Genomic DNA, 9,979 nt, shown 5'->3' on the forward strand with positions numbered 1-9,979 from the left:
TCTAATTGATTTTGAAGATATGTATGAAGATAGAAATTAAAATGGGTGGTAAGTTTGTATGTTTCCTTTAATTGATTGTAGTAAAGTCAATATGCTTTCTTTAATTGATTATGAAGATAAATGAAACGAGGAGAATTTCAAAGAGAAGAAACGAGGAGAAAACCCAATCTTTCACGGTGTCAGACACGATCAATCAAGCTCCGACCATGAATCATCCGATTACAAGGCATAAATGTTGTTTTCTAAGAAATGAAGGTGATGTACCCCAAAGTATAACCTTAAAAATCTGTTTAGAATTCTATTTATACACTTTAAAAACTCGCAGACCGCGCTTAGCGCACCTACCTCGTTTAGTACGCTACACTAGAAAATCAGCTTTGTATTTTTGCAATAACTTGAGAATCGTAACTCTGACTTGCGCACGGTCAGAAGCGTTGGAAAGATTATTCAATTTCCTATCTAACAATGACTAAATATCAACCAAAAATGATGATTTTTCTCATATTTGTTTTGAGTCTCATTCGTTGATGAATTGTTCAAAATCACACTTTATTGCTCATGCTCCAAATACGCATCAATACCTACAAAATGAATAAAAAACTATCAAACGGTACACAAATACACTGAAACTCGATTATACATTAAATATACACATTTATACAAAAAGTGGAGGATTTATTCGAAGAGTATAATACAAATAAACGATAAGTGCCACGAAACTACTACTAAAAACACGACTTTTTGGCACTCATCAACAAACGCGCATTTACAAATTTGAAATTGACATCATTTCCGCCCTTATTCCTGTAGCAAATGAATAAGCTTTCTAAATACATACCAAAACATAATTTTTGAGATAATTTTCATTTTCAATTATGTATGACCATTTTTTGGGTGCAACCATTTTCTGCGACATAACAATACACTCACTCAAGTAAGTATGAGTAATCACCTAATATTATACTTTATTTTAAATTCAATTTCTTATTTCATTCTTCTCTGCATTTATTATACATTGTAATAGTTCTTTTACATCTATTTACTCCTTTGAAATGACATATTTAACGTGTTTCCTTTAAATTGCATTTTTTCTTCCTATGTATGCCATTCTTCCAAACACTTAATGCATATGAGTGATGTTAACTCTATAGCTACCCTTGCTTCTATTACCCGCAAAAGAAGAAGATTAACAATGTTGACAAAAAAGTACAATGCAAATAACTTTAATAAGGAAAATACTCACTCCCCGCATGAACCTCGTTGCATTCCTCCATCAAACTTTACTACATCTTCATGTACACCACTTTCATCACTAAGATCAGACTTGTATCACACTCCTTATTCTCAAAGACACCGGAGAGACAATAACACTAAATGAACAAGATTGACTTATCCAGAAGGTAATAATCTGTTCAACAAGTTTAATACTACAACCATACAAACAACGAATAATTTCTTTGTCTCCCTTGTTAGGAATAACATCACTCATAATGATATACTTGAACCCCTACTTCTAATTGTGAAAGTAGTATCAGTCATCATTCTAATTCTAATAGCGTGTCAGTGTCTGTGTCGATAACGGACACCTACACCGACACTTGCAATTACATTTAATTTATTCATTTTTTCAAATTATTAACGGTGTCGCCGTGTCAGTGTCGAGGTTGTTATAGGGGTGTCCGTGCTTCATAGATTCTAAGGTCTTTACTGACTCACTCAACATGGTATATTTTATATCCCTCAATTATGATGTATAAACTTCAATTTTTATGCCAACTTATTGTTACTTTTCAATTTTATGCATAGCATAATTCTTAGACATAGGCGATTCTATATGGGAATGCCAACATTGTCAAGCACAAATGTGATATCAAGTGTGCAACAACAAGTCAAGGCACTTAATATTCTAAAGTTTTAGTTACGTTGCAAAGGTGGGAAAGTTGTCATCCCTTTTCTAAAACCGTCACCACATCCACTGCGGGCACTAATATTTTATAGTACAAATTTTGAAAACAATTTTTTTCAAGAAAACATTAGAACTTACAATGCAAAGTTTTCATCCACTTCTCCCAGTATTGAAGCTTATCTCAGATCAGCCTGGAGATAACCGTGTCTACAAACGTACCAACGATCTCTAAAATTGTTGCTCTTATTGTTGGTGATATAGATTCAGCTTCATAAAGAGACATCATTATTGAAGCATGTGATGGTCATTGTCAAAGAATTAATGATATTTTCATATAATGAGCATGGTTACATGTCAAATATACTACACAATTATGGACATGAAATTGTGTTTACAAAACAAAATCGTCAAACTATATAATAGTGTGTTTGGATGAAGCATTTTAACGAGGGAAAGTAATTTTTTAAGGGAATTGAAAATGATTTGACCAAAATTTATTGTTTGGATGAAAAATATGGAGAATGGTTAAAATGATATAAATTTATGAAGTATTTTATTCAAGTTAAATTTAAAGAATTTCAAGTGACACCAAAAAAAGTAAAAAATTTGAAATTGCTCCATAACTTGAGTGTTAAGTTGTTTATTATTAATTTTTCTAAATTTGCAAAATGATCCTTATATTTTGTTAAAATTATAAATTTATCCAAAAACAATTCATAAAATTGCAAATAAGTCCCTAATAATTTTCCAAATTTACAAAATGGTCCCTTAAATTTTCCAGAAATTGCAAATTAGTCTCTATTTTTCATATTTTAAATTTGGCCAAAAAGTTTTAAAATTGATGAAAATGACCAAAAAATTTAACAATGAATCATTTTAATACTTCTCCAAACAAAAGAATTTAAAATTGAATGAATTTCAATTGAATCATTTGAATTGCTTAGAATTTTAAATTCCTTGAAAATTCTTAATTGCCTCATCCAAACACACTCTAAAGGATTGCCAATGCTTCCGATTACACGAGCGGTGCAACAAAGCTAAAACTCTACTATATTCTAGAAGATTATTCCTACTGTTATTGGTTGGTGGTACACAATGATGAAATCAAAACATCTTAGTTGGTGGAGAAAGAATCAATCTAAGTTGAGAGTTGGAAAATATCACAAATTAAGCGAACAATCTGGTAGCGGACAAAACAACAATGATGTCAAAATAGGGAAGCAATATGTTTTTCCATCATCTTTCTTTGGCAACAAATGATATATGGATCAACGTTTTTAAGATATGTTTATAACATTCACGTGCAACCCTAATTGGTCGAAGCAAAACTTAAAGTTGCATGATCGCCCTGATATTGTCTTAAAAGTTTTCAAGATTAAGTTTGATAAACTACTGACTGATTTGACAAAGTGACACGTCCTAGAAAAGGTTTAGGCATGTATGTTGTTGTTCTTCAACAACTTTGTATCAATCAATTACTGTATTTGCAGTCGCATTTTTATCCGTCAGAACCTGGTTAACTGAATATTTGTATTTGCATTTTTGAACATTTTCAGATATTTTTATTAAACTTTGTCGCACATAAATCATTTTAATATATTCATTTTATTTTTCTAATCAAACGTGCACCTGATTTTCACTCGTTCCGATCTCTTTTTATCTTGTTTTTATTTAAACTAGTGTGTATACACGTGCGAGACACGGGTTTAAATTTAGTATGATTGATTCCGATCAGTATGACTATAAGGAATTTCAAAAAAACTATATAATGATTAAGGATATATACTCACGACCTTGGAACGTCTTCGTGCGAGGCACGGGATAAAAGGATTCAATAGAATTTTATACATAATAAAAATATTTTCTCTCATTTCAAAGGATTCAATAAAAAATATTTGATAGTTCATTCATTTTCCAAAAATATTGACTTTTGAGATAGAATTTTCCAAATATTAAAAATAACTTTTATTTATTGACTCAAGTTTTAAAATTAAGAATTGTTTTTTACAAAGATACATAAGACTCATATATTATGAATTACATTAACAAAAATATCATATGAATATAAAATTCATATATTATACATTTTAATTTATTCATATTTCTTATAAATATTTAATACATCATAAAATAAAATAAATATATAATTATCTATTTGTTTTTTCAGTTGTGATTTCTATACATCATAATTATCTTACATTTTTTGTTAAAACAAATATTATATCATTTTTTAGTATAAATGTTATCATTTTAGAGAACCCATGTACCATTGAATCTCCATGTTATTTTTTAAATATTTTCTTTTTTAACTATATTTTATTATAAATAATAATATGTAATAATAATAATATTTAATAATGATATGTAATAATAGTTGATTTATGGATAAAAATATATTATTTCATTCACTAAAACAAAACAAAAAAGAAAAGTGGGTGGATACATTAGGTGGAAAATTAGTGCTTTGCAACTAGGGATGAGAATAGGTCAGGCCGGCCTACAGGGGCCAATAGCCTAGCATACTTAAGGTCAGGTCAGGCAATGCCTATTTGATAAAAAGGCCAGGCTTTGGCTTTTTTAAAAGCCTATTTAATAAAATAGGTCAGACCTAGACTATTAAAAAAGTCTATAAAGTCTTGTAGGCCGACATATATTTTCATATATATTAAATTTAGTCTAAATAGGTTTGCCTATATATGCATATATATTAAAAAAGACGTTAAATAGATTGGTCTATATATGCATATATATTAGAAAAAAAATGCTAAATAGGTTGGTCTAAATGTTCATATATATATGCGACCTATAAGGCTTCTTAAGTAATATGAATTAATTAAAAACATTAATAAGAAAGAGAATTTTAAATAGGCTTTCAAAATAATTCATCTTACATTATTCCATTAACTAGATTAACAAAATCAAATTAAATGAACAATAGATGAATAAAATAAAATAAAAACAAAACTATCTTACCTAAACGAAAAAGAGTGCCACATTCTTTCAATTAAATACTATACTTGAAATAAAAATGAAAATTAATAGAAAAGCCTAAGTCTCTCATTTTCCATTCTTACTTATTTTTAAAAAAACTTGTAATTCTCATTAAATAAAAATCAAATGCAATAAAAAGTTCTTATTAAATAAAAATCAAATGCAATAAAAAAGAAGAAAAAAAAACTTCTCTCTTGGAACCAAACATACATTTTTTCCCTATCTCTACAATTAAACTCCATAAAAATCAATTAAATGTAGTTATTGTCCATTTATTAAATTTGATTAAAAAATAAAATCTGGAAAATGTAACAAAGATATACATTTCTCACTCCAAAAAAATGAGTCCCATTTTTTTTTTGGATCAAAGAAGAATTTTATTCCAAAAAATAACGTAAAATTACAAGCCGATCAGACGATCCAGGCATCTAAGAGACAAAAAGGCCAAAAAGACAAAAAGACACACCAGCTAAACTCTAGTACAATATCTTTTCAGCTTACTATTATTACTAGCTCTCACATGGATTATGTCAATCACATCGCTGCTATGTAGAGAGCCCACCTTCTTGTTTTGAAATATGATCTTGTTCCGAGTTGTCCATACTGCATAAATGGTCTCAGTTATAGCAATTCTCAGGATGCTTTTCTTGCTTCCCTTTCTACAAGCCATCTGGGTTAACCAATTCAATTCTGTGCTCCAACCCCCCGGTGTATGTATCACATTAATCCAATTAAGGATATCAGGCCATACTTTTTTTGTGATAGCACACTCAAAAAATAAATGGTTACAATTCTCAGTAAAGCCACAAAAAATACATTTATCATCATTAGCGACACCAAAACGGAGAAGACGATCTTTAGTGGGATGCCTTTCCAAACAACTCAACCAAAGAATGAATTTAGCTCTTGGTCTGGCAATGTTACTATAGAAGAGTTTCCTCCAGTTCACCTTAGGTCTTTCTTCTCTCAACATATGATAAATTTTCCTCGTAACATAATTACCTGTATTTTGGAATCCCTTCCAGACCTCTGACTGCATGAGGATGTCCCAGTGTTTAAACATAGCTCTGAGGATCCAAGAGCAATGGTAACCAGGACAATATAATTCAGGACCAACCTTTTTTAAATAATGGGAATGTATCCAATTTATCCATAACCTATTTTTTTCTCACACACATTCCATAGAAGTTTCCCAATAGTTGCTTTATTCCACTCCAGAAGAGAAATTAAATTCAGACTACCTGTTGAGATAGGATCACTAATATGATCCCAAGCTACCAGAGCTTTTCTGGATTTATTCTCTTTACCAGTCCACACAAAATTCCTGCAAATACTGTTGATGTGAGTAATAACTTTTTTCGGCAGAGGGAAAATTTGCAACCAATAATTAGCAATAGAGAAAATAACACTTTTCAGAAGTTGTAATCTGCCTGCATAAGATGATAATGTAGTGCTCCAATGATTTAACCGAGTAAGCATTTTCTCAATTAAAGGTTGACATTGTGAGACAGTCAGTTTCTTACTAGCAAGAGGGACTCCAAGGTATTTGAAAGGCAAAGATCCTATAGAAAAACCTGTTATCTGCTAGATATGTTGCTTAGTGTCCTCGTCCACACCCCAAAAATAAATTTTACTTTTTGGGATGCTCATTCTCAGGCCCGTAGAGTCCGAGAAAACTCTAACTTTATCCATGGTTAGCTTGATAGATTTAACGTCTCCTCTAACAAACATCAAAATGTCATCAGCAAAACATAGATTAACAATCTTGATTCGTTTACATTTTGGATGAAAATTAAAGTCTAGGATAAGATGAAGACTTTGCAGGACTCGATGAAAATATTCCATTATAAGAACAAACAAAAGGGGTGAGATGGGATCACCCTGTCTAAGTCCTCGTTTAGCTTTAAGGATCTTCGATGGAATACCATTAATAGAGAATCTGTATGATACCATAGTCACACACGCCATAACCCACTTGATAAAAATCTGTGGGAAGCCAAGCTCAGTCATAATGTGACGGAGGGCTGTCCACTCAACTGTGTCATACACTTTCTGAACATCCATTTGCACCATACAACGAGGGGAGATATTCTTTCTATTATATCCCCTAATTAGTTCCTGCGCCATCATGATGTTATCGTGCATAATTCTACCTAGAACAAACTCCGATTGATTTTCATGGACCACAATGTCAATTACCTCACCCAATCGAGCAGTGAGAATTTTAGAGATAATCTTATAAATCGTCGTGCAGCAGGCGATAGGCCGCATGTCCTTGATAGTAGATGCTTTCAGAGTTTTTGGAATTAGAGTGACGAGGGAGCAGTTTACTTCCAGGTACATGTTACAAGTATCAAAAAATTCTAAGATTGCTTCCTTTACATCTGTCGCGGGGAAAAATCGATATCTTTTTCAGGATGAGACACCTGATGCCTTCTTTGGGCTCGAGTGTTCAAAAAATGATTTTTCTTTTGTTTCGACCAAACTTTTTATTGTTTCCAAAGTAGGTAAAGGAAAAAAGTTGCAATAACCTAAAAAGTGGGGGAGAGATTCCAAGTAAGAGGGTTGGTTATACGAAGGGAAGGTATTAGCACCCAACGTATCTATAGTACTCTATAGGTTTCTTTGTTATGTTTGTTCATTCTATGTTATGGTGGAGGTTCTTGTGAAATAGGTGGGACCTAAGGTGTTTGTTTGATTATGCTCGCAAAGATCATCGCGATCCTCTGCATACATATCCCTTAGAGGGAATCAGAGCATCTGTAGCTCGGGGTCTACGGGTGCTAAGGTTTGAGTGGTTTGAGGGAGAAGTTTTGCTCGCCAAGGATACGACCTTGTGCCTACGTATTCTCAAAGGGATGTTGAGAAAGTCAGAGCAATCGTAGTTCCCACTTATGCTAGTGGAAGCAAAGGATAAGAGACAAATGTCATCTTAATGCTCGATGTATCTAATCTATATCATCACATACATTTGTTTGATTTGTTTGAAAATCTTTTCATTATAAGCCCTGGGCTGTGCCACTTATGGCGCTTAGAATGATAAAGATGTTTTTTTTTGTTTAACCAGCCTTGTGGCAAAAACTTTCAATGAAGTCAGCCTTGTGACAAAAAGTTTTGATTAATCAGCCAGCCTTGTGGCAAAAGTTTCAATGAATTCAGCCTTGTGACAAAAACTTTGATTAATCAGCCAGTATGGTGGCAAAACGGTTTGATTGATTAGCCAGCCTTGTGGCAAAAAATTTTGATTGATTGATTGTTTGTGATGATATAGAAGAGATACTCCTATCATAGAGATGATAAATGTCTAATCTCCTAGGGTATTTGATTTGGATAGTGGGGATGCTCATAAGAAGCCCGTGGGTCCTTGTACGAAGCCCAGGAGCAGGCTATCCGAGGGTCCTTGCATTGTAAGCCCAAGAGGAGGCTATGGGAGGGACAATCGAGGGTCCTTGCATTGTAAGCCCAAGAGGAGGCTATGGGAGGGACAAGTCGTTTGTACGAAGCCCAAGAGGAGGCGTGGTATAGTCGGTTTTAGCTCTTAGAGCGGTTTCACCGGGAAACCATACTCTATGTCCTAACCTAAACTAGGGAGATTCTTTGCACGAAGCCCAATAGGAGGCTATGGGGAACCTAGTGTTGTACTAAGTTGAACAAATATATATAACACAAACACAAATATGAACAAGTATGAACAAACATGGACAAACATGAACAAGTATGAACAATTGCATATATATATAACAAAGTGTGTGTATATAATGGAGTTTATGAAGGAAATATACCTGTAAGCATGATCCATTTGTATACACGGGAGCTCGGGACTTATACTCGGGGAGAGGCCCATTGAGTTTATTCAAAGCTATGTAAAAAAATATTTACAAAGGGGCTTGGGACTTATACCTACATGGAGGCCCATGTTTTATTTTCATAAAACATGGTTGATTGTTTTTTTTTTTTGAAGTTTTGTTGTTTTGAAGTTTTTTTTGAAGAAGTTTTTCTGTTTTGAAAAACTGTACAAAAAGAAAAGGAATGGGACTTATACTCTCTAATATTCGAGAGGCCCCACATCATTTTGAAAATCAATTGATCAATCCAAAAAGATTTAATCAATAGTTTCTTTTGAAAAGAAAAATCAAAAAGAAACGGTTTATCGTTTTGAAAAAAACCGTGATCGCTTGTTTTAAAACGGTTTGAATTTTGACCAAAGTCAACTTAATTAAGATAACACAAATTTTAATGCTTAATTAAGACCTAAAAAATTAAGGTTTGATCACAAAAATATTTACAAGTAATTAGGTTTGAAAAATCAAATAAAAACAATATTTAAAGTATTTAAAAACACTTAAAAACATGTCCTTTTTAACCTAATAAAAAAACATATTAAATAAACTTTTTTTTTGTGATTTTTTTTATATTCATAAAATACATATATTAAATAAAGAGTGTACCAAAAATGAAGTAAAAATGATGAGTTTTGATTGGTTAAATAATTAGTTAAAGTTGTGAAGAAATTGAAGAAAAAAAAGTGATAAAAAAATAGAGTTTGGTCCTGCCAGGGTTTGAACCCACGCCCTCACTCTCACCAACCAAAACATGAACCAACTGCGCCACGCTTGTGGCTTGTTAATAACACGCGTTGAACTGATTATATTTTAAAACAAGGATTTGAATTTTCTGAATAAAAAATGGCGCCAAGAACACACCTTCAACTGATTTTTGAAAATCTTTGAAACTGAATTGTTTTGATCAAGTAAAGGGTCTATTTCACTCGATTTTCCATAAGGAACATGATGGTGATCTTTAATTTCATTTATTTTTCTTCTAAGATGGTTAATTTTCGCATGAACATGAAGAACCCTAAAACTGAATTTCAACATGAAATCGTGTATGATTGATGAATTATGAAATTGATTGAGGGTTAATAATCAGTGATAGTGCAGAAACAAGATGGCAAAGCAATATTTCATTTATGATGCATGATTCATAGAGTTTGAAGTTCAAGTGTACTTACCTCAAAAACGGCCAAACTGAGAATTGAATTTTAATCTGGAGGTGTTACAGATGCTTTGTAACAATCTGGAT

This window comes from Vicia villosa, linkage group LG7 (assembly GCF_029867415.1).
Source record: "Vicia villosa cultivar HV-30 ecotype Madison, WI linkage group LG7, Vvil1.0, whole genome shotgun sequence".
In the NCBI taxonomy this organism is placed as follows: Eukaryota; Viridiplantae; Streptophyta; class Magnoliopsida; order Fabales; family Fabaceae; genus Vicia; species Vicia villosa.